The sequence below is a fragment of the Phascolarctos cinereus genome, unplaced genomic scaffold (assembly GCF_003287225.1).
Source record: "Phascolarctos cinereus isolate Bilbo 61053 unplaced genomic scaffold, phaCin_HiC Scaffold_7;HRSCAF=346, whole genome shotgun sequence".
In the NCBI taxonomy this organism is placed as follows: domain Eukaryota; kingdom Metazoa; phylum Chordata; class Mammalia; order Diprotodontia; family Phascolarctidae; genus Phascolarctos; species Phascolarctos cinereus.
The window spans coordinates 108,347,189-108,371,717 of record NW_027556180.1 but is presented as its reverse complement, the minus strand read 5'-3'; positions in this window follow the sequence as shown (position 1 = coordinate 108,371,717).

Here is a 24,529-nt window from a genome sequence, read left to right as displayed (position 1 = left end):
AAATATTTAATGGAACAAGTAAACTGTATTTAAAAAATAAATACAGTTTTCAAAATATTTTTTGACGGAGCACTGAGTATGTAGCTGGGAAGACCTAATTACAAATCCAGCCTCAGATATTTACTAGCTGTGTGACCCGAGGCAACTCAGTTAACTTCTGTTTGTCTTGGTTTCCTCATCTATAAAAGAGAGATAATAATAACGCCTACCTCCCAGGGTTGTTGTGAAGATCAAATGAGATAATATTTGAGAAATGAAATCTTTATCAAAACAACTATCTGCAAAAATGTTTCTTTTTTCTCAGTTTCCTCTTTTCCTTCTAATTTTAGCTGTATTAGTTTTATTAGTGCAAAAGCTTTTGAGTTTCACATAATCAAAATTATCTACTTTTTGTCCCATAATCCCTCTATCTCTTATTTGTTTTGTTTTTGTTTTTGTTTTTGTTTTTTTTGGCTAGGCAATGGGGTTAAGTGACTTGCCCAGGGTCACACATAGCTAGCTAGTAAGTGTTATGTGTCTCAGGCTGGATTTGAACTCAGGTCTTCCTGAATCCAGGGCTGGTGCTCTATCCACTGCACCACCTAGCTGCCCCATTCTATCTCTTATTTGGTCATTAACTCTTTCCTTATTCATAGATCTGACAGGTACATTTTTCCATGCTCCCCTAACGTACTTATGATATCACCCTTTGTGTCTAGATCATTTATCAATTTTCACTTTACCTTGGTATATGTGTGAGAGGCTGGTGTATGCCTAGTTTATTCTAGATTGTCTTCTAATTTTCCAAGAAATTTTTGGCAAATGGTAACTTTTTACCCCCAAACCTTGGATCTTTGTGTTTATCAAACACTGAATTGCTACGGCCATTTACTACTGTGTATTGTGTAACTAACATATTGCACTGCTCCATCAATCTATGTCTTAACCAGTATTGACAACTTTATTTCAATAGCATGGTTTCCTAACACTGCTTAGTTTTATGTATTAGGCAACAAAAAAATATTCTCAAAAAGGAGTGCATAACCAGACTGTTAGAGGTTTCCATTGCACTAAAAAAAAAAAGTTAAGAATCCATGTTTTAAACCACCTAAAAACTTTACCTTAATTACTAGTACTCTGGCCCATAAGCAGAGGGACTGGATTGTTCTTGGCATTCTCAATATAAATGAAAAAAGAAAGAAGTCTCAGGTAAATAAAAAGATGGCTCATAGAGTCTCCTCTGAGAAAAAAATAAAGAAGTTGACAGGATTGAATTTATCCTGTAACTGATACAGAAAAAGTATTATTTCATGGTACCATTATCTTAAAATAAAACACTATTTAAGTATTTGCTAAACAGACCATCCTGAAAATGAAGCTTGTGTACTGAAATCTACTGTAGAAAGTGAAAAGGTAAAGAAATCCTTAGAAGAAATTGTTAAGAACATGTTGTAACATATAAAACAGTGCTGGCATAATTCAATGCAAAGTTAGATGAATATGGGGGAAATATGCCAAGAATAAGGAATGAAAGATGTCAAAAGCTTTTAGATTTCACGGAAGACACACACCTTCATATCATAAATTATTTCTTCAAGAAAAGTGTCTGAAGGCACTGGACAAAGCAAGCCTTGAATGATATCACAAAAATATAATTAACTATATTTTAAAGTAGACAAATCACTTATTTCTGATTTGAGCACCATTTCTGAATGAGCTATCCATGTATAGTCAGACCACTGACTTATTAGAACAAAAATACAATTCAGTGGAAAGTCAGAAGAATAAAAATGAGTAACAGAGATGACATGTAATTCAAATAATTCAAAATTGACATGCTAAAAAAAGTTATTAGCAATGAAGTGTAAATGGATGAAAGAAATGGCATAGATACCAGTTATATTAATTTCATACAAATATTCAACAAAATAAAATGATTTGAATGAATTAATGAGTGAATAAAACATGCATTAAGGACTTATATGTGCAAAACACTCTCTTAAATCCTGGGAAAACAAAGAGAAAAGAAAGCCAGTTGCTGATCTCAAGGACTTCACATTCTAATGGGGAAAATGACACATATGGAAGATTTCAGCTGCAAGTCAGATGGAGAAGTCCCATGGTCCTTAGGGTGCAGAGTCAAGGCAGGTGTTAATACCACTTCTTGATTGCTGTTTCCATAATAAGGAGTCCAAAAGAGACTTAAAAGCACCTTAGCTCACATTTGATTTATTTGCCAAATATGAAGAAATGGCAGCTAAAAACAGCGATTTAAAACATAAGTTCATTTGTAAAATCTTTCAGGCAAGGATGGTGAAATATTATTAGGACTTTATTTATTGAATTATTTTATAAAGAGAAACAGTATTGGGTAAAAACAGTTTGAAGCAAGCTTAGTGAGAGATCCAATTAAGAAAAGTTATTCCAAGAGCATTTAAAGATGAAAATGGAAAGAAGATAACAAACAGACAAAAGATGGAAAAGAGAGAGCAAAATTTATATAACAAAGTATTTTAATCATCATGAAGAGTGGAGTTACCTTACTTGGATTTCTTATAATTGTTCTAGATGTGCTTATAGAAGAGATGAAAGTGCATTAAAAATATGAAAAGTAGCTGGATTAGACTAAACTGACATTAAAATGTTCTTAGCGGAGGTCCTACAATTGTGTGGGATTGAGCATTTGATTCCTCATGTATTTGGAGGAGAAAATGACCCCCTCCAAAAAAAAAATAGAAAAATCTTGATCTTCAATGACCAAAAAAAAAAAAAAGGAAAACAATAACTATCAACCTATACAGCTATTTTTCTATCTATATACATTTTATGAGAGTAACATAAATGTTAATTTAGCATTCTTTATGCTGGTGTTAACAGAGAAGAGGCAAGTTTTACAAATGATGTTCCATAGCAGACCACATCTTTTCCATCTTAGAACTGACAGGTCAGGGGGCAGCTAGGTGGTACAGTGGATAGAGCACTGGCCCTGGATTCAGGAGGACCTGCCTTCAAATCCAGCCTCAAACACATAGTAATTACCAGCTGTTATGTGACCCTAGGCCCTAACCACCCCCCCAAAAAAAAGAATTGACAGGTCATATAGAAAATACTAGGTATGTTTATTGGTTATTTTATTTAAAAATTTTGATTCAGAAAGCAAAATACCACCTTACAAGATCTATTCTAACAATGAATTTCATATTTATTGAAACCAGCATGTTTATTGAAGGTCTATATCATGTATGACACTAAATAAACAACAACAACAAAAGAAGCAGCCTTTACCTTCACAGGTCTTACACTGTACTAGTTTGCTACAACATATCTATCCATAAAGAAAACATAGGATAGTGAACGAAAGCGACGAAGGAGGAGATCAGCCCAAATTTCAAGACTATATGAGACTGGAAAGTACTAAAAGCTTGAGTGAATTGGGAAAAGCTTCACAGGGCCAGAGGATGTATCTGAAGTGAACCTTGTCAAAAAAAGATTTTTTAAAAAATTCTGAAAGGCAGAGAAAGAAGAAGGAGTACATTCCAGGTCTAGACTATGACTTGTGCAAATGTACTGAGTTAGAGGACGAAATATCGAGGTTGGGGGGCATCGAATATCCTAATTTGGCTTAAATATATAATATGTGAGTGGGATCAAGGCTAGCCAGATAGATTGACCATAGATTGTGAAGAGCTTTGCATTTTAATCTAGCAGGCACTAGGGAGCCACACAAGTTTTTTTGAATAAAGGAGTAGCAGGGTTCAGACCTAAACATTAGGAATATTAAAGTCCTACCTTTGTTAAGTTTGTTAAGGGAGGGACTGATGGTAAATATTGCCCAAGTAAAAGTTGATGAGCACTGGATTTAGGACATTGGCCTTCTGTATTGAAAGGGACAAATAAATCTATGATCTTACAATCTTGGCTTTAAGAGATGCTATAGCATTCTTGTCACCCAGTTATGAAACATTATCATCACAGTTGCCTCTTCTCTGTATCTTCATATTCCTGAATATTCTGCTCCCAAAATATGTGATATTTCTCTCTTCTCTCTGATCAAACTTCTAACACCCTATTTCAAGTTCTCATCACCAATTTGTCTTCCTGCTTCCACTCATTCTCCTTTCCAATCCATTCTTTACAAAGCTGCTAAAAGTCACTTCCCAATTCACAGAGCTAATCATGTTACTTTTCATATCCAAAAGTATCAGTTATCTTTAAGATGAACTCCTTAGTTTAACAATCTAGGCCCTCCATAAATTTGCTCCAAACTCTTGGTGAAGCAATATTCCACACTACTCTCCTTCATATATTCTAGTCCAGTTCTAGTCCAGAGGTTAGATAACTATGGTCTGCAGGACAAATCTGGTCTGCCTCCTCTTTTTTTAAAGACCAAGCAAATTAATAATCTTTTCTTTTTGCCTTTTTAAATAAAGTTTTTTTTTTAAATTTATAAAATGAGAATACCATTCTTAGTTCTGGCAGGAAGCTGGATTTATTTCTTAAACTATTGTTTGTTGACCTCTGTCTAGTCAAATTGCATTTCTAGCTACTTCCGATGTTGAAATAGCCATTTTCTTCTTTGCTTTCCCACAAGCCCTCTTTTCCTATAATGCATTCTTTTCACATCCCCATGTATAGAAAATTTCTTTTTCATCAAAGCACAACTAAGGTGCCACCTCTTTTAAGAAGACTCCTGTGATTCCTTCCAAGTGAAAATTTTTTTCTCCCTTCTCAGGTTTTCTTAGAACACTCAGATCAGGGGGCAGAGCCAAGATGGAGGAGTGAAAGCAGCGACTTGCTGGAGCTCTCCCCCAAATCCCTTCAAATACTCATAGAAAATGGCTCTGAACAAATTCTGAAGCAGCAGAACCCACAAGAAGACAGAGTGAAACAAATTTCCAGCCCAAGACAACCTAGATGATTGATCAGAAAGGTGTATCGCGCCGGGCTGGGAGCTCAACTCAGCGTGGCGTGGGCGCAGGCCGCTGCGAACCTGGAGCAGGCCTCAGAGAACTGAATCTCGGGCAGCTGTGGCAGTTTCCAGACTCCTCAATCCACGAACGCCAAAGACAACTTAGAAGATCAGTGGGAAAAGTCTGTTTCTGTCAGTGCTGAGACAGCAAGGTGGGGTTTCAGCTCCATTCCCCAAGAGTGTGGCCCTGGGGATGGGGCAGCTGCTTCCCGAGCATCCAGCCCACAGACTGAGGGAGCTGCTCAGAGACGGACTGCAAGGATCTCTTTCCCAGTGCTGAGGCAGGAATCTCTTGCTTTGCCCCTGTTTGTATCTGGGTCACAGTTCTGGGCGGCGGTGCTGGGTGAGGAGGAATGCTGGCGTGGTAGAGCTTGGAGTGGCTGTGGAGAGGAACCCTTCCTCACAGTTACAGGACAGAAAGGAATACTTGTGGTCACAGGCCAGGAAAGGAATAAACACCTTGCCCCTTATCATACCACCTTAGAAGAACTGAAAATTTATAGGTCCCTACAAGTACCTCTGAAAACAGCTATATAAACCCCTGAAGCTTGGGACAGTACATTCTCCACATTGAAAGCAGACTCTTACCTTAACAAAGAGTTTAAAACTCAAGTAATTGGCTGGGATCATGAGCAAGCAGCTCAAAAGGAGTCAGACCATAGAATATTACTTTGCTGAAAAAGAAAATCAAAATATACAACCAGAAGAAGACAACAAAGTCAAAGCTCCTACATCCAAAGCCTCCAAGAAAAATGTGAATCAGTCCCAGGCCTTGGAAGAGCTCAAAAGGAATTTTGAGAAGCAAGTAAGGGAAGTAGAGGAAAAACTGAGAGTGATAAAAGAAAATCATGAAAAACAAGTCAACAGCCTGCTAAAGGAGACCCAAAAAATACTGAAGAAAATAAACACCTTAAAAAATAGCCTAACCCAAATGGCAAAAGAGGTCCAAAAAGCCAATGAGGAGAAGAATGCCCTAAAAAGAAAAATTGGCCAAATGGAAAAGGAAGTCCAAAAGCTTACTGAAGAAAATACTTCCTTAAAAATTAGAATAGAGCAATTGGGAGATAGTGACTTTATGAGAAATCACTTCACAGTAGAACAAATCCAAAAGAATGAAAAATTAGAAAACAATGTGAAATATCTCATTGGAAAAACAACTGACCTGGAAAATAGATCCAGGAGAGAGAATTTAAAAATTATTGGACTATCTGAAAGCCATGATCAAAAAAAGAGTCTAGACATCATCTTTCAAGAAATTATCAAGGAAAACTGCTCTGATATATTAGAACCAGAGGGCAAAATAGAAATTGAAAGAATCCACCAATCTCCTCCTGAAAGAGATCCCCAAAGGAAAATTCCTAGGAATATTGTAGCCAAATTCCAGAGTTCCCAGGTCAAGGAGAAAATATTACAAGCTGCCAGAAGGAAACAGTTCAAGTACTGTGGAAACACAATCAGGATAACATAAGATTTAGCAGCTTCTACATTAAAGGACTGCAGGGCATGGAATATAATATTCCAGAGGGCAAAGGAGATAGGATTACAACCAAGAATCACCTACCCAGCAAAACTGATTATTATACTTCAGGGGAAAAAATGGTCATTCAGTGAAATAGAGAACTTTCAAGCATTCTTGATGAAAAGAACAGAGCTGAATAGAAAATTTGACCTTCAAATACAGGACTCAAATAGAACATGAAGAGATTCCTTTGGCATTCTGGTGAAGTCTGTGGACTACTCAAAATAATGTTTTTAAATACACGAAATAAAATTCACAGAATTAGAAAAGAATCCAATTACAATGAAATAGTTATTCAAATGTTCAAAAAACAAGCTCACGGACTCCAGATTAAGGATTGTTGCTCCAAGACTCTAAGTTGAAGAGAAAGTGCTAACCTTGAGTTGGTAGAGTGAGTTTCTTCATGTAATATCTCTCTACACTAAAAAACTCAGTATAGGGAGTGACTTTCACCCACTGGACTGGACATATGTCTTCTGTCTTGCTTAACAGAATCTTCCAAAGTCTAGAAGAATTCTTCAAATTGAAATCATCATCTTTGTTTTAGATCATGCCATTTAATGCATCCCACTTCGAGGTATGACAGTGTCAGTAGCCAAGTTAGAAGGACCCAAGGAGAGGAAAGGGTCGAGCAAAAGATGAAAACTCCTATTTCCTGAAGCTGGTTCCATGGCTACTTTTAGTCACTTGCCAGCTGAAGGAAAGGTTGCAGAGCCTAACAGTAATTGGTAAGGTTGTTAATGTCAAGTAATTCCTGGCTTTTTTTTTCTTCCCCTTAACAAGGATCAAAGTTGTGCCTGTTCCAGGGCATCTGTCATTCTCCTCTTTCTGTCATGAAGGCAGGTAGCGCTATCCTGCCTCTGTAACAATCTCTCAATCTCTGAGTTGGTTTTCATTATACAGGGAGAGAGGAGAAAGCAGGACAGGGGGATGTGGAGGACGGAGAAATCTGTTTTAAGACAAAGAATGATGTTCTTCCTTAAAAAAAAAAAAAAAGAACACTCAGATCAGCCTTTTCCCTTTGCCACATTCAACTTGGTATTATAGTTTTGCATGTGCATACTCTGTTGTCTAGTCAAACTAACCTTATTATTCTTCATATAGAACATTCCTTTCTGTTTTTGTAAAGTTTGTTCACTATGCCTAGGATGCATTCTCCTCACTTCAACCTCTTAAAATGCTTAGATTTCCTCAAAACTCGATTTAAGAACCACTGCCAGAATGAAGCCTTTCTTAATTCCTTCGACTACTAGTGTCTCTCCCATAAAAAAAAAATATATGTATATATATAATATATACATGTATTATATATATACATTTTATTTATGCTGTTTATTTTGGTTGGGCTTATACAGGGTGTCCCAAAAGTCTTGGTACAATTTGAAATTTTAATATATATCATATCTCCTCCAATAGTATGTAAGCACCTTAGGATCACGGATTTAGAGTGGAAATCAAAGGCCATCACAAATACACTTACCTACTTTTATAGAGGAGGTAAGTGAAATAGTGTTTAAGAGACTTGCTCAAGGTCTCCTAGATAGTAAAGGCATGAGGCAGGCTCTGAATTCAGATTTTTCTGACTATGATCCCATAACTCTATCCACTGCAATGCCCTGAGGACAGTGACCTTCATTTTTTTTTTTGTCTCCATGCCTACATTTGCCTAGCACAATGCCTCACACATAGTAGGAAGGATGGAAGCAAGCATTTATTAGACGCTAACTATGAGCTAGTCACTGCGGTATGCACTGGGGATACAGATATAAGCCAAACCAAAAAAAAAAAAAGACAACGCTTACCTTCAAGGAACTTACATTTTAACGAGGGAAGATAGCATGAAAAAGGGAAGTGAAAAGGAATGTGGGAGGGTTTACAGCTACTTTACATGGAGGAATGGTTTTGAAGTCTGGAAATCAGGAATAGGGCTAGGAGGGGAATGAAGACTTCTGTGGACCACTCAATAAAATAAAGATCCCAAGAACTTACCGATGGAAGAAGGAAGTGGACTTTGCAGAAGGATATTAGAGACTGAATAGGCCACAGGAGTGTTGGATATTCCAGGGTGAGGAGACCCAAGAAAGTTCCAGAATGAAACAGAGGCATAGTTTCGAAATCTGGAAATCAGGAGCAAGACCATGAGGAGAATAGTAGGTGCTTAAAAAAATTATTGATTAACTGATTGATGTCTTAACTTTCTTACCATGTTGAAAATTTTTGAGAGGCAAGGACTATCATCTTTTCTTTTCAATGTGATATTTTGAGCCTACTATAGCACTTTACTCCAATATATGCTTAATAAATATTTGTTGCCCTGAATTGAATTGGTGCCCAAGTACCATCTGGCATTTTGTGCCTAAGTACACTTCTAACATCATTAGTTGAAGTACTGGTGGTAACAAACAGTAGTTTATGTTCATAGCAATGTGCTAGCATAAACTCATCAGTTAATAATGTATGGAATTCTGGGAAAGTTTTGTCATGGCATCAATTCCAATGGCAAGGAATTACTTTACCTCATTAGACAATGAAGTGGATGCTTTTTGTGATAGAAATAGAATAGCCCAACAAAAATTTGAAGTTCTTTCTTTGTTCTAGGATCATCAGACAGTCATAGAATTATAAATGCTAAATACCTTTCCTCACATGGGGTAACTGTAGGCAAATTGCTTTGGTAGCCTAAATAGGTCACACAAGAAGTTTTTATTCCATTTTTTTCTCTTCTTTTACTTAGATACTTTAAAAGTTTATCCTCTGTTGCTTCTCATGATCAGGGTAACATCATAATGTGTGTGGAAATCTAGGAAGAAGGATCTCCGTAAAGCATTGGAAAATTCTAGGAATATTAGCAATCTGAAATGTATGGTTTAAATTTTAGAGTGCCTCTTAAGGAGTGATGACTTTTCTGGTATTTGCTTTAGCTTTGTTAATGGTGAATGGCTGCAAAACTTAGTTAAGGTCGTGTTATACAAAGAGATTTCCTTCAGCGAGAGAGGTAGTTGATTGATTTGAATAGGCAATGAATATGATATGGTTGAAGAACAATGAGTTAATCAATTTGACTGGAGCTAACGCTTCATATATTGCAAGGATTCTTAAACTAGGATTCGTGAACCTTATGTGGATATATGCCAGGAGTTCTGTGAAACTGGTTGTTTTTTTTAATCTTCACTTTTGCTAATCTTATTTTTTTTTAAAATTCTATGCACTTCATTTTAAACATTAAAAATCATTATTTTTCTTTTTTGGCAATTGGGGTTTAGTGACTTGCCCAGAGTCACACAGCTGGTAAGTGTCCAGTGTTTGGTCTGAGACTAGATTTGAACTCAGGTCCTCCTGACTCCAGGGCCAGTGCTCTATCCACTGCATCACCTAGCTGCCCCTACAGTTGTTATTTTTGAAAGAGGTCAGATGGTCAGAAAGGTTCCTTACTCTCCCTGCTCCCACTCTAGAACTTCTGTTATAGAAGAATAGTAGGAAACATTTTGGAAAAGTACATTTTGTAACTGCCTTATTGTTCCTTTATTTCTCTGACTCTGACTGGTAAATCTACTTGATGTCTCCATATTCTGAAACTAATCGTGAACCCAGGGAGTTCAGATAAAAGATTTTCTCAGTGGTTTTCAGGTTTCACCAGTCATCAAAGAATCATAGGTTTAGAGGTGGCACACCTTAGAGGCCATTGAGCCCAAATGCCTCAATTTACATATTGGGAAACTGAGACTGAGAGAGATTCTGTGACTTGTCCAGTATCATACAGTTAGCAAACATCTGAGACACAATTTGAGCTCAGGTCTCTCTGACTTCAAGCCCATCTCTTCTATCTACTGTACCTTGAGTTGTTCTTACTGCTAGACTTTGGTATTAAATTCGTTTTTCAAGAGGATATGGTTCTTGCCTTTGAAATACCCTTTTCTCCTGCTATGGCTAGATTCCTATCGCTTAATGCTGGTCATTTAGGGCCAACACCTAGGAAGGAAACTAAATTAGCAGTAACCAGTGTAAGTTGGCAGGCATAAATTGGGATAATTTCCTAAACTGAAGATTCTATAGCCAGATATTAAAAGGAAATACAAAGATTTTAAGCTGACCTCAAGTATCCAGGCAACACACAACCACTGAAAAGTATTTGACTTTAGAAGACAGCATCAGGCATCAGTTAGAAGGCTACAATCTGGTCAAAGAATGGGGAGGGGGGGAGAGTTTAATTAAGCTATAATGAATAACAATTACAAATAATTGAAAGTAGATTTGGCTTACTTAAAATTTTGATTTGTAAGAGTAGGTATGCTATTTGCATAGAAAGTTGCCTTATGGTAGATCATTTTAAAATTATAAATCCACCAAAAATTATTTCTTTTAACAAAAAGTCCCTTATGGAACTTAGGCAAAGAAGTTGCCTTATATGGTGGGCCATCTGATTAAGGTAATTACTATTACCAACTGGCAGTATTCTCTAATGACTGGAAAAGTATCAGAGGTATAAAAAAAACAAACCAAAACAAAACAAAAAAAACTGTTTAATAAGAAATTGCCAACCCAAAGTTGAAAATAACAGTAAAAGAAACTACTTATTTTAGGTAATATTCTACCTAAATTAGAAACTTCAGCCAATTGTTAAGCTTTCTAGCAAATATATTCCCTCTTCCTATTTTTTTTCTTTAAATTTAATGTTTTCAAAAGTGCTATAAAGATAAAAGAAAAAAGTGAAAGAAGTTATTTGTACAAAAATATTTATGGCAGCTCTTTCTATGGTAATAAAGAATTGAAAATTAAGGGAATGCTTATGAATTAAGGCATGGCTGAACATATGTGATGGAATGTGATAGAATGAATGTGATGGAATATTATTGTGTTAGAAATAATGAAGGGAATAGTTTCAGAAAAACCTGGAAAGACTTGTATGAACAGATGCGTGGTGAAATGAGCAGTCAGGAGAAAATTGTGCATAGTAACAGCAATATTATAATGATGATCTACTGTGAAAGACTTAACTACTATGATCAATACAATGATCTAAGACAACTCCAAAGGACTCATGATGAAAAAAACGTTATCCTTCTCCAGAGAGAGAACTAATGAACTCTGAATATAAATTAAACCATATTGATTTTCACTTTATTTTTATTGCTCTTAAAAATGGCAAATATAGAAATATGTTTTGCATGACTTCACATGCATAATAGGTATTATATCTCTTGTCTTCTTAATGGGTGAGGGAGGAGGTAAAGAGAGGGGGAGAATTTGAAATGCAAAATTTAAAAATTTAATGTTAAGAAAAAAGAAAGTACTCTTTAAATGACAAAGCCATATAAACATGAGCTATCTCAAGGGTTGTTGCAAGGAAATCTTTGTAAATTTTTAAGCATACAAATGCAAACTATTATAATTAGAGTTGTAAAATAGGCAGTATTTCAGAAGTTTGTGGTTTTTTTCCCCTTCAGTTTATGAACTGTGGGAGAGAAAAATAGTTGAACTATTGAAAAGCAAGTGAGAACTGCAGAAGTATTGAATGTTGAAAATGAACTAAGTTAGTTGAAGGTTATGTTTAATTAAAAGCATCCAGATGGTGTTGCTGAGGTGTTATTTTTACTCATCACAAAACTGTCTACCTAATGACTTAGTTTTACTTTTAACACAATAACACAACAAACATTATTGAATCATTTCTTATTAGTGGCATCAAAATAAGCAGAACTCGTCAACTACAGCATCCAAGAAAAATTAATAAATGTGTGTTTGAAGGGCTGAAAACTGCAGCATTCTGCAGATTGAAGTGTGAATATGAGTATGTTTTCCTATGAATACATACGCCATTTTACAAGGAATGTCATTTATGTTACGAGAGCAAGGAACCACAATAAAGTTGCCATTTCATTTTGAGGTTAACACAGTAGAGATGAAACTGATAACTTGTAAATGTTTTCAATGAATAAGCTATGATAATTGATTTAGTCAGTGAAACCATATGGAGCTTATGCTAAAAAGTGGCAAAGGCAACTTATATACGAACAGAGTCAAAAAGAGTTCAGATAAACTTATGATTTAAGATACATGGCTGACTATCAAGGGATCTTACTATTTAACCTCACTAACCTCTGGAGATAGAGATATCTCTTAGAAGGAAACTACTCTCCCCAACCCAAACATCCAGCTTCCACATGAATACCAGGGTGTCACTGTTAAAAACTAAATATTAGTATAAATTAATAGTGGCACTTTTTTGTTTCTTTGATTCTAAATAAATGCTGTAGTTCTATAGTTTTCTGATAATACCCAGAAAGAACAGAGTCAGAAATATCTGAGTTCAATTCTATCCTCTTACACTTACTGACTTTGTGATGCCAGGTAAGTCCCTTAACATTTCTGTGTCTCAAGCAATTATTTGAGAGTATAAGTTATACAGCAGTTAGTTGCTCAACTGCATTGAGAGAAGTTTCTTCACCTGGATCCTGATTGGTGAGCACACCTTATTTGTCCAGTCTCAGGCCCACCGTACCACTTCTTACCCATCTCCCTGTCAAACTACCAATTGTGTTATCTCCCTACCCCTCTCTACTGTCCAATTTTAGTTGTAAGAATAATAATCAAATCAATACTATGATTTGTGAGTAGATCATATCAATCATTTGTCTTGTCTCTAGTAACCATTCCCTCAGACATTCCTGTTAAAAATGCTTCTCCGTGGCCATCACTTCTCTATCTGTGTGGTATAAATTTCCCTATTACAATGTATACTTGCTAGCTTATGTTAATATCCTTGGCAGTATCTTGTGCATAGTAAGCATTATATAATGCTTTTAATTCATTCAATCATAGGGAAAAAAAAGCAACACTATGTAATATTGTGTCTTATAACTTACCATTATTTTGATTTGATGTTCATTTTTTTCTGTTTTTATTTTTAATGGAATTGTTAAATTAAAGATTGTTATCTAAATTCTAGATGGTTAGCTAAATCTCATATTTAACAGGTATATTATTAAGAGCTATTTTTTGAATATATGAGACTAGTTCATTTAATAAACCTAATGTCATAAATAAAATAATTTAACTATATTTAATGTTGGTAAATGCTTTATTTCATTACTAATTCACAAATGGAAATATATAAATGCATTTCCATATAGGAATACTGGCTATGTGTTGAGTAGAGTGTTAGCTTGATGAGCTCATTGATCTGGCAAACCTACAGAAGTTCTGGCTCAAGCTCAAAGATATAAGTTCAGTTTTATTAAATGTTAATAAGGAGTTAATATGGCATTCTACAAAATAATGGTAATTTATAATTTTTATACCTATATCCTTATAAAATTAATTGGATAAACTTTGGAATAGAAACAAAATATCATAGTATTTGGAGTGGAAGGGAAATTAGAACTCATGTATTCTTCTCATTTATTCATCACATGAAGAAACTGAAGCCTAGAAAGGTTAAATGACTTTACCAAGGTTGTAGTATTATTAAGTGTTAAGAGCCAGGCAAGATTTTAAGTCTAAGTCCTCTGAGTAAAATTCATTGTTCTTTCCTTTATGCTTACTTGATATAATAACTTGATATAATAACAATATTTGACAATTGCTTACTATGTACAGAGGAATACATGAGTTGTTTGACTTTGTAATGCTAGGCAAGTCCCTTAGGACTTGGAAGGAATCAGTAGCATCATAGCATATTGGAGGAATGCTGGATTTAGATTCCTGAGGACCTGAGTTCTAATCCTAGCTCTGTTTTTTTTTACTATCTATAGAAACATGGGGAAAAAAATCACCTAACTATTCTGAATATATTTCTCTAATTTCTAAAATGAGAGATTCTACCAGATGATCAATAAGGTCCTTTTGTCTCTGAATCCTCTGATCATTGATTTTGAAAAGATTATAATTTAACACATGGGAAAAGACAAGGAGAAATAGATGATATGTATATGCAATACAAGCATGAATTTCTGTACAATTGTACTAAATAAGCAGGAAGTTGGGGGAGAATGAAGGATGGAGGAGACTGTTGCAGTGAGCTGAATGTCAGGAAGCGTCTTTTTCTCCTTATGATATTATCGTAGGGGTATACGAGTCCTTATAGTCTATCTAGTCTAGCTCTATTTCTAATACTCTCATCTTCTAAAATTGTATGCTGGCACTCTATTCTCTACTATCTGTCATCTGTTATGAACACTATTCTAGGAAACAACATGAAGACTCAACTTCCAACGCTTTCTTCTATACCCACTCTTAACCCTCTATACAACTCCTAGCCAATGATTCTGGGAATCGTTTAGCAGGTGGATACTTGGCCACTTAATGAAATAGATGTAACTTTTCTTGAGGAATAGTAAAATATTTAGTGAAGATTTGTAAGCACATAAACATTTAAGGAAATGTCTAGCTCTATATAAATAAAGGCTCATAATAACAAAAGATCTAAGTTAGAAGGTATCTCAGAATCAATGTAGTCAAATCCCTCTCATTTTATAGATGAAGAAACTGAGGCTTAGGGAGTTTATATTATTTATCCAAGGTCACATAGGTGGTGACTGACAGAGTCAGGTTTGAAACTTGGGTCTTATGATTCCAGGTTCATTGCTCTTTCCACTATACCTCTGACAAAGAGCCCGAAAGGCAGGGGTGATGCGACTCTAGCTGTGGCTTGCTGTTCGGTCAACCTGAAAGGATAAGTTTTAAGAACACCTTCCAAAAGAAAGTGAGAAGACCTACGTGTGTCTTTCCAATTTCCTTCCCATTATTTTTGGTCTAGTCATGTCATTTGGAATTCTTCTTGCTAGAGTCTCTATAGTTTGATTCTTAGCTCTTTGGAGGGGGAATATTAGTGCATTTCAGCTCTTCACATGAAGTGAGAGCTATTAGATGTTTCTTGTTCAGTAGTAATTCAATCTTTGTGACTCCGTTTGTTGTTTTCTTGGCAAAGAGACTGGAGTGGTTTGACACTCCTTCCTTTTAAGGGCAAAGTCAGTGTTGAACTGGAAAAATAAAGCCTATTAGACAAAGAAATTCCCCCTTCAGAGTCTAGACACATGACCCATCACAGCCTCCAAGATGTAGTACAACCTTTTGGTTGGAGGGGTAGGGAATATATATAGTCGTGTATATAACAAGATGCTAATCAATAAATACAGCCAACATTATGTAGCAGACATAGTTGTTAGATTTGAGGAACAGAATGTTTCCAGAATTCCTGGGCCCAAAAGAGTGACTGCTTATTGGTAAATGTCCCAATGACTCCATAAAGACTGAATGCCTGAAGCCCTAGGTGATTGAATAATAGGAATACCATGGGAGGATTCTGGAAAAAGGAGAAACTGCCAAGTGGAGTATGAATAGGGTTTTTTTTAAGGCTATAATTGCAATATCCAGGAGCCCAGGAGCCCCAGCATATTCCTGAGAACTCTCAAAAACAGAGAAATGATCTCCCAAGAGTAGAAAGCAACATTATGCTGTAGATGCAGTATTCAATCAAGCAGCCACACCAAGCATGCCTGTATCCATGGCTTCTCTCTGCCTCATTTTGTAACCAGAAAGAGATTTTGATGAGAGATAGTCCCTCATTTCAAAGGCATGAGTGTTTGAGAATCGGTTTTCTCAGGATCCTCTGGGAGCATAAAGAATGAGTTTTTAAAGTATATTAATATATACATGCATATGTATATACATACATACATATATACTTATATCTATTTTACTATTTTGTCTTGCAACTTTTACCCAATTAAATATTGTAATATTTCAATGAATGCCTCCTGTCTGGTCAGTTAGTAAAATGCAAATGTATTTTATATGACTTTAAACATTCCCAGGAAACTGGGCAGGGGCTCAAGTCAAATGAAGCAAATTCTAATTTTCCAAAAACACCCCCATTGAATCAGATTCATGGGAACAACAAAGATTTGAAAATGAGGTTACAGTTAGCAAACAGTCAGGTTTCTGATATTCTCTGTGTTTCATAGATGAGGGAACTGAGGTATAGGAGGTAAAATGACTTGCTCAGCATTATAGATTTAGTTAGTGACGGAGCCATGATGAAAATCCAAGTCCTCCAATTCTAATCCAGAACCTTTTCCAACAGATCATGCATGATAGAAGTCATGCATTTATAATACAATTTCAGTGAGAGAGGGGACCTTCACTTATGTAGTCCAACTATTCATTTTATAGATAAGGAAGATGAGTCACAAAGAAGGAAAGACTTGCTAAGGTTTTTGAGAGATGCAGCCTGTATTAGAATTCTGATTTTATTACTCCTAGGTCTAGTATTCTCTCCAGTTTGCTGGTGTATTTTTTCAAGTCCAATTTACTTTCAAGTATTTTTATTTTAATACAATGTTTTAATTTAAGTAATACATAAAAATTCTGGTATAGCTTCCATTCTTTTCATCTGGACAAATATTTATAAGTTTTCCAAAATAAATAAACAAGTCATTTTGCAAACTGTGATCAAAATGGTATTGTATTAGAGAAATTATTTCTTAATTTCTCAAGACTGACTACCTTTCTTTAAGCTAACATATGGATGTCTCCCAGTTCTCTTAATTTTCAGTGGTGGTGGGATATAGTCACTAGTGACATGTGGCAGGTGTCATAATTACACCTTTGAGAATTAACAGATGTTTCCACAGATATCCTTAGTGTTTTTTGGGGTGTGTGTGTGTGTGTGTGTGTGTGTGTGTGTGTGTGTGTTTTGTATTTTACTATGCGGTGACACTGCATCCTGGGCCATTGCCAATCATCCTGACTTTTGTCTTGCCACTGGACTTCAAGAGAGAGTGAGGCTGACAACTTTGTGCAACTCTGCCTCTCAAATCCATTTCATCCACAAGTCAAGACATCACCCCATGATGTCACTGGGTCTCTTGGAAAACACAGGATGAGCAACAATAAATAGTGGTCCTGTTTTTAAAGCTTTATATATAACCAAGTGAAAGTGAATATGTAGAGCTACTCAAATTTTTCTAGAAATTTATAGACAGTTCTTGATTTTAAAAAATATTTTGAATTATATTTTTGTAAGGATGTAAATTATTTCAGGGTCATTGTCCTACCTGGCATATGATAGGGCACTTAAGAAATATTCATTTATTGATTAATAGAAGAAACCTATTGTTCAAAAGAAGACTAGAAGGAAAGATTCATAAGAAAGTTCATAGAAAACTGGACAAGCAATCATTTAGATGCAAGATGCAAGCCTTTGATTGTATTTTTTTAAATTAAAGACATAGACAGGTTATTACAGTTACATTATCAACCACTCCAAAAGATAAAAAGAGCATGTCCAAGTCCTTGCATACCTTAGTCATTCCTCCTTCCCCCACTAGATCCAGCCCCTCCCTTCCCAGGTAGGGAAGGGGACAGGGATAGGATTAGAAGGCTGAATATGACACCCACAGTAATAAAAACAAAACAGTTGAGCTGTGGGGGAATACCCCCCCCATAGCTGCCAATAGCTCTTATAGGAAAAGTTTTTGTTGTTCTGTTGTTTCAGTCATGTTTGACTCTTTGTGACCCCAATGAGGTTTTCTCTGCAAAGATACTGAAGTGGTTTGCCATTTCCTTCTCCACCTCATTTTACAGATAAGGAAATTGAGTTAGGTGATTTTCCCCAGGGTCACATAGATAGTAAGTGTCTGAGGCCATATTTGAACTTAGGAATTCGACTTCCTGACTTCAAGCCCAACATCCTATCCGCTGTGCCAACTAGCTGCTCCCAGTAGGAAAAGGAGGGAAAAGTCAGAATTTCTGAGCCTAATAGGCTCTCTGTATATTAAAAATGAAACATCTCCTGCCTTCAAGGAACATGCATTATTTTTGAGGGAAAAAATGTACACAGCACTATATGCAAAAAAAGATACAAAACAAATTCAAAATGAGCCACTAGGAGGACGGTGGGTCTAAAAAGGCCTTGTATAGGAGGTTGCACTTGGGCTAAGCCATATAGAAAGCTAGGGATTCTAAGAGACAAAGGGATCGAGAGAGTTCATTTGAGATTTAGGAGTAGACTAACTGAAAGTAGGAATGTTTTCTGTGAGGAATCTTAAAAAAAATGCCAGTTTGTCTAGACTGTAGAATGCATGAAGGGAAGTAATGAATAATTATGATTAGAAGTGTAAATCACAGAGAGGTTGTGAAGGGCTTTACATATCAAACAAACATTTATATTTGATCCTAAAGGCAATAGGGAGCCACTGGAGCTTATTGAGCCAGGGAGTGACATTATGAAAATTTCACTTTGGCAGCTGCATTAAATATGGATTAGAGAAGGACAAAATTTGAGGCAGACAAACCAATTAATAAGCCATTACAGTAGTTCGTATATGCACATACAGAGAATTTCACTTTCTTTAGAGGATACCTTTTCTTTTTGTGTTGTGCTAGACATCTTTCATGAGAGATATCAGCAAACATCTTGGGCAAGCACACAACTTCATGTTTTGTGGTTGACTTGAAAATTTCTTTCAAGGAACTTTGTACGGTATGAATATGTATTGGAGGACAACCTTTAAAAAAGTGTTTTCCTCTACTTGGTCAAATGTTATCTTTTAGCAACCAAATACAGTACAGTTGGATTGTGTTTTCTATGTATTTTTCAGCCAATTGTGTAACAAATTACTATAAATATACACACACATGCATATATGTCATACATGATCATATATGCACACACATATACACATACATATATGTATACATATGTGTATACATAAATGTATATACATGTGTATGTATATCTATCTGTCTGTCTATCTATCTATCTATCTATCTATCTATCTGAAACTAAGTCTTCTCATATCTCCCAAACTAGCAGGGACTAACCTCATCCACGTGAAGCTATTAACATGCTCTATTTTACCCAGTTGAACTAGCTTATCACTCTCTAGGCAGCTTGACTGTGGGAATGATTAAGCCAGCTTTTACAGGTTTAGTGATGATTTTAAAATTTTTAGTGAGCATTTGTAGGTCAGAAATTGGCAAATCAGGGCTTGATGTATTATCTGGTTGATTGTTTTGATTTAAGAAAGTGATGGAGAAAATTTTAATAATGCATATTAAACTTAAAATTGTGTTCTGCATACATTTTCCCCCAGAGAGTTGATTGTTAAACACTTAGCAGCACAATCCTAATGGTGGCTTTCCATTCCCAGTTGCTCATCATATTAGTTCTGGACTTAGTATGGACATCTTATGTGTCTTAGCTCCACTGTACCTCAGAAATCCCAAACTTAAGTGGTCCACCATCATCATAGACTGCAAGTGCTCACAACTGCATTTGGCAAATAACTAGATTAAGATGAAAAGTTTGGTTTAAAATACACCAATAGAAGTTTTCTTTTTTAAAGGAGAACTTTAATATTAAAATGTATTCATATTTGGTAATTGCCACCTTTCTAAGACAATAAGTTGTAGAGCAGGTGCTTATCTACATTGATAGAGGGACCTTTCTTGTCAAGAATTCCCTATACCAAAAAATGTCACAGATTCAGATCTCTAAATGCCCCTTTAACTCCCAAACATCGTGGTAAAATTTTTAAAAAGAAGAAGATAAAGCAAACAATGTTTAGTAATCCTCAGGGTAAAGCACACATCCATCATAAAAAGAGACTGTGTTTTTATTTACGACTCATCTTTGTTATTATTGTTGCTCAGCGGTATTGCTTGTTTATTTTGAATGGTGTTGCATTACCTATAATGAATGAAGTAAAATAAAATTTTGCTATTTAACTGCATTCATAGCGTCTCTTTCACTTTGACAGCTGATCAATAACTGCATGTTATTTGGAGTCTTTTAATTAATAATGTTAATTAATTTATCTCCAATTTAACAACAAATGTCTAGTGTATTCCAGACAGTGCTAATGACTAAGGAAGAGTATGGTCACAATCATGGAATACCTCCTCCATGCTAATTTTCTACAGCTTCATTGATGTTTATATCCAAGTGAGCTGAAAGATATTCCAAGAGTATTTTGAGTTACCAGGTTATTCACTTTATGTCCTTCAAATATTATTGCATAATATTTTGAAGAAGACTAAATCTGTAAATAAACTTGCTATTTTCTATTGGTGCCAAAGAATTCACCAGGTAATGGCTAGATCTATATACAACAGTAACAGTGGCTTTTTGTTTGGTTTGGGAAGAAGGGGAAGAAATGAAGATGCTTTTAAAGTTGTTTTAAAAATAGTTGAATTCACCAAGTTTTTATTTATTTTCAAAATGGTTTGCTTTATGCAAGGTCAAAGAGTTAGGCCTCACAGAAAATAGTCTGCTTTGTGTTTATTCAACAAATATTACAGAATTAGAGAACTGGAAAGGATCTCAAAAAACATCTAGACTAGCAGTGGGGAACCTGCGGCCTCGAGGCCACATGTGGCCCTCCAGGTCCTTTAGCGCTTAGAGCCACTCTTCCTGAGTTCAAATTCTGCCTCATACACTTATTAGTTGTGTGACCCTGAGCAAGTCACTTAACCCGTTCGCCCCAATTCCTCATCTGTTTAAAAAAAAAAAGGCTGGAGAAGGAAATGGCAAATCACTTTTAAAAGATACTGATCTTTGCCAAAAACAAACAAACAAACAAACAATTAAAAATAAAATAAACCGAAGAAAAACAAACAAAAAACAAATAGGATCATGAAGAGATGGATAAAACTGAAAAATGACTGAACAATGACAATAATAAATTGTTTCCTTATAGTCAATTCCAAATCTATTTCCTACAACACCTCCCCATTGTTCCTTGTTCTGCTATCTGGGGACAAGTAGAACAAACCTAATGCTTCTTCCACATGACAGCTCTTAAAAAACCTGATGAGTTATCAAATCCTACCTCTCTCTCTCTCCACAAAGCCTCCCTTCTCCATTCTAAAGGCCCTCAGCTTCTTCACCTAGTTTTTTGTGGTTGTTGTGATTTTGAGTCCTCCACTATGCAGGGTTGCCCTCCTCTGGACACTCTCAAGTTTAACAGTATTCTTCTTAAATTGTGGTATCAGAATGGAACATGGCCCTCTAGATGTAGTATGACCAGTTCAGAATGCAGCAGGATTGTTATCTTCTGTCTCATAAAACACTAGCAGGGGACTGAAGAGAGAGAATTGCAAAGTTCTATGTTGGAGATGAAATGACAGCAAATAACTGAAGTGCAATATGTGAAGAAGACATAAGAATTTTAAAGGCTGTCAGTTCAGTAAGAATCAATAGTGAGATAGGGTAGCCATAAAAGTTAATGTGAATAAGAAAAGAATGATCAGGCAAGGCATGGTCTGGATATACCTGAAATCCCTACCTGAGAGCCTGAGATGGGTGGATCACTTGAGTTCAGGAGTTCTGAGCTGCAGTAAATTTAACCATTCCAGTGTTTGTATTAAATTCTGTGGCAATATGGTAAGCCACTAGAAGTGGGGGCCATCTGGCTGTCTAGGGAGGAGTAAATCAGCCTGTGTCAGAAATGGAGCAGGCCAAAACTCCTGTGCTTTTCAGTAGTGAAATCAGGCCTGTGAGAGACAACTGATGTTCTAGCCTGGGAAAGATAGATTGAATCTGAAAAAAAAATGTCTAGAACATGTAAGGTCATTATCTCTACACACTCTGCCCTTGTCATATCTGTCATATCCTATCATAACCATATCATAACTAATATATTTTGGAATTGTGTTAAATTCTTGGGCAAAATTTAGGGAATTAACCAGCTAGAGAGTAAACAAAGGAGGATCACATGGTATTGTGGGAAAAGCACTGAACCTGGGCTCACAAATATCACAAATATTCCTAACTTGGCCTTTTACTACCTGTGTTACCTTAAACAATTTACTTATGCTCGCTAGTCCTCTTTTTTCTGATCAGTAAATCAGATGACCTTTGAAGTCCCATCTAACTCTTATGCTAGGTGATTTGGGACAATATTAGAATTGGCCCATGTTTTTTGCCTGTTTTGATAATTTTGGATCTTGAAACTAATTATCCAATCTGCTTAGTTATCCTTCCCAGCTTTGCTAGTCCGCAGATTATATAAGCAGGTCATCTATGTCTGTGTTCAGGTCAGCAATACAAATGTTCAATTGCAAAGGGCTAAGGGCAGGTCCCCACGACATTCCACTTGTTCCTCCAAGTTTACACTGGTCCATTAATGACTGGCCTTTGGATCACCTCATCAAATCTGGCCTCAGACTTATTAGCTGTGTCACTCTAGGCAAGTCATTTAACCCTGTTTGCTTTAGTTTCTTCATCTGTAAAATGAGCTGGAGAAAAAAATGGCAAATTGCTCCACTATCTTTGCCAAGAAAACCCCAGATGGGGTCACAAAGAATCAGACACAACTGGAAATGATTGAAATGTCCATCTAATTGTGTTAGCTTGTCCTATTATCACGCTCAGACATCTTTGCGTTGTGTAAAACCATATCATGAGAATCTTGGTCAAATGACTTGCTTTAAGTTAGGTAAACCTGTTTATAACATTCCTTTCATCCTAATGTATAGGTATTCTGACAAAAACAAAAATGTAGTAATTCTAACATCACCTATTCTATATCAGGGCATGCAGGCTTTGTGATCAACATTCCCTTTTTCCTTTTCTTTATTTTCCACAAATATATTAACAGGATTTAATGATGAAGTGTAAGAAAAATTCTATTACATTCCGTCTTTTCACATCTTAAAAGTTTTCTATGAAGCCATCCTTCAGTGTTGTAAAAATCTATACATTATACCAAACAGCATAAGAATGTTAGTGGACTTTGGTTAGGAGCATGTTAACTGTTAACTTCTGTTAATAATCTCATCTAGATTTTGATAGGAATTGAATTCAAGCTCACTGCCCTATACTTTGCAGCCAGACCTTCAAACTTCTGAAAAAAAAAAAGAAAGAAAATGAAACCCTTCTTATACCACCACAGATCAGCATCTGCTTGGCAACTAATAGATCTAAGGAGTTGTGTAGGGCCACTAAGAGGTTGAATGGTTTTCTAGGATATTAAGAAGCAGGACTTGAACCCAGATCTTTCTGATAATAAGGCCAACTCTGTATTCACTACACCCTGATGTCTCTCATATTTGAATTACTATAGCTGTAGGGAAAAAAAGTCTATATAACTGAGCTAAAAGACTGAAGCTTGAGTAAGTACTTTGATACTTTGCCCTTTTACACACTGGCAAAACCATTCAGTATTCCTTTACAATGGCAGTGAGATAAAATGAAAAGCGATGGGTATTTAAGGTCGTGAGAAATTTGCAAGCAAAGAAGATGCTACCTGGGGATAAAGAGAACTATACCTCTGCTCCCAATTCTGCAGAATATTCTAAATGATTACTAAGATGACATAATCACATGGTTTAAGGAAACTATCCCATAAAAAGATGTGAAGATACAGAAATGGAGCAGTGAGAACTATTGAGGTTGGTTGTTAAGATAGAATAGCTCATGTAAAATATGAATTTTTTTGGTACCCAGAGGCAAGGTCGAATCTACTATAGTACACTTAGCCAAAAGAAGTTCTCAGCTTGCAGCCTATCGGCCATGACTGCATCTCTGTCAGATTTCTCATTGGAACCTACGGTTCCTGCTGCTACACTTTGTCAGCGAGATGACCTCTGGTTATTACGCTATGTTGTTTTCAGATCAGATAACAGTGTGCACTCATTTTAAGTTTCTCTGCTATAGGGACGCATCAGAGGAAAACTGACTATATCTTGGCTCCTAATCAAAGCCCACTAACATTCTCATGTGGCATGCTGTTTGGTACAATGTACAGATTTTTACAACACTGAAGGATGGCTGCACAGAGAATTTTCAAGATGTGAAAAGACAGAATATGATGGAATTTCTTATACTTTATCATTATATCATATCATGACAATTAAGGATAAATGTGTGGTACTCAAATATATGTTTTAAATTGTATAATTGTCCCTACCATAAGTTTTAATCCATATCTTCTATTGTACTTATGTGTATATATATATATATGTATATATATATATATACACATATGTATATGCTATATATACATATGTACATACATACACACACATATATATACATTTCTTTGAGAAGCAGTCTTGTA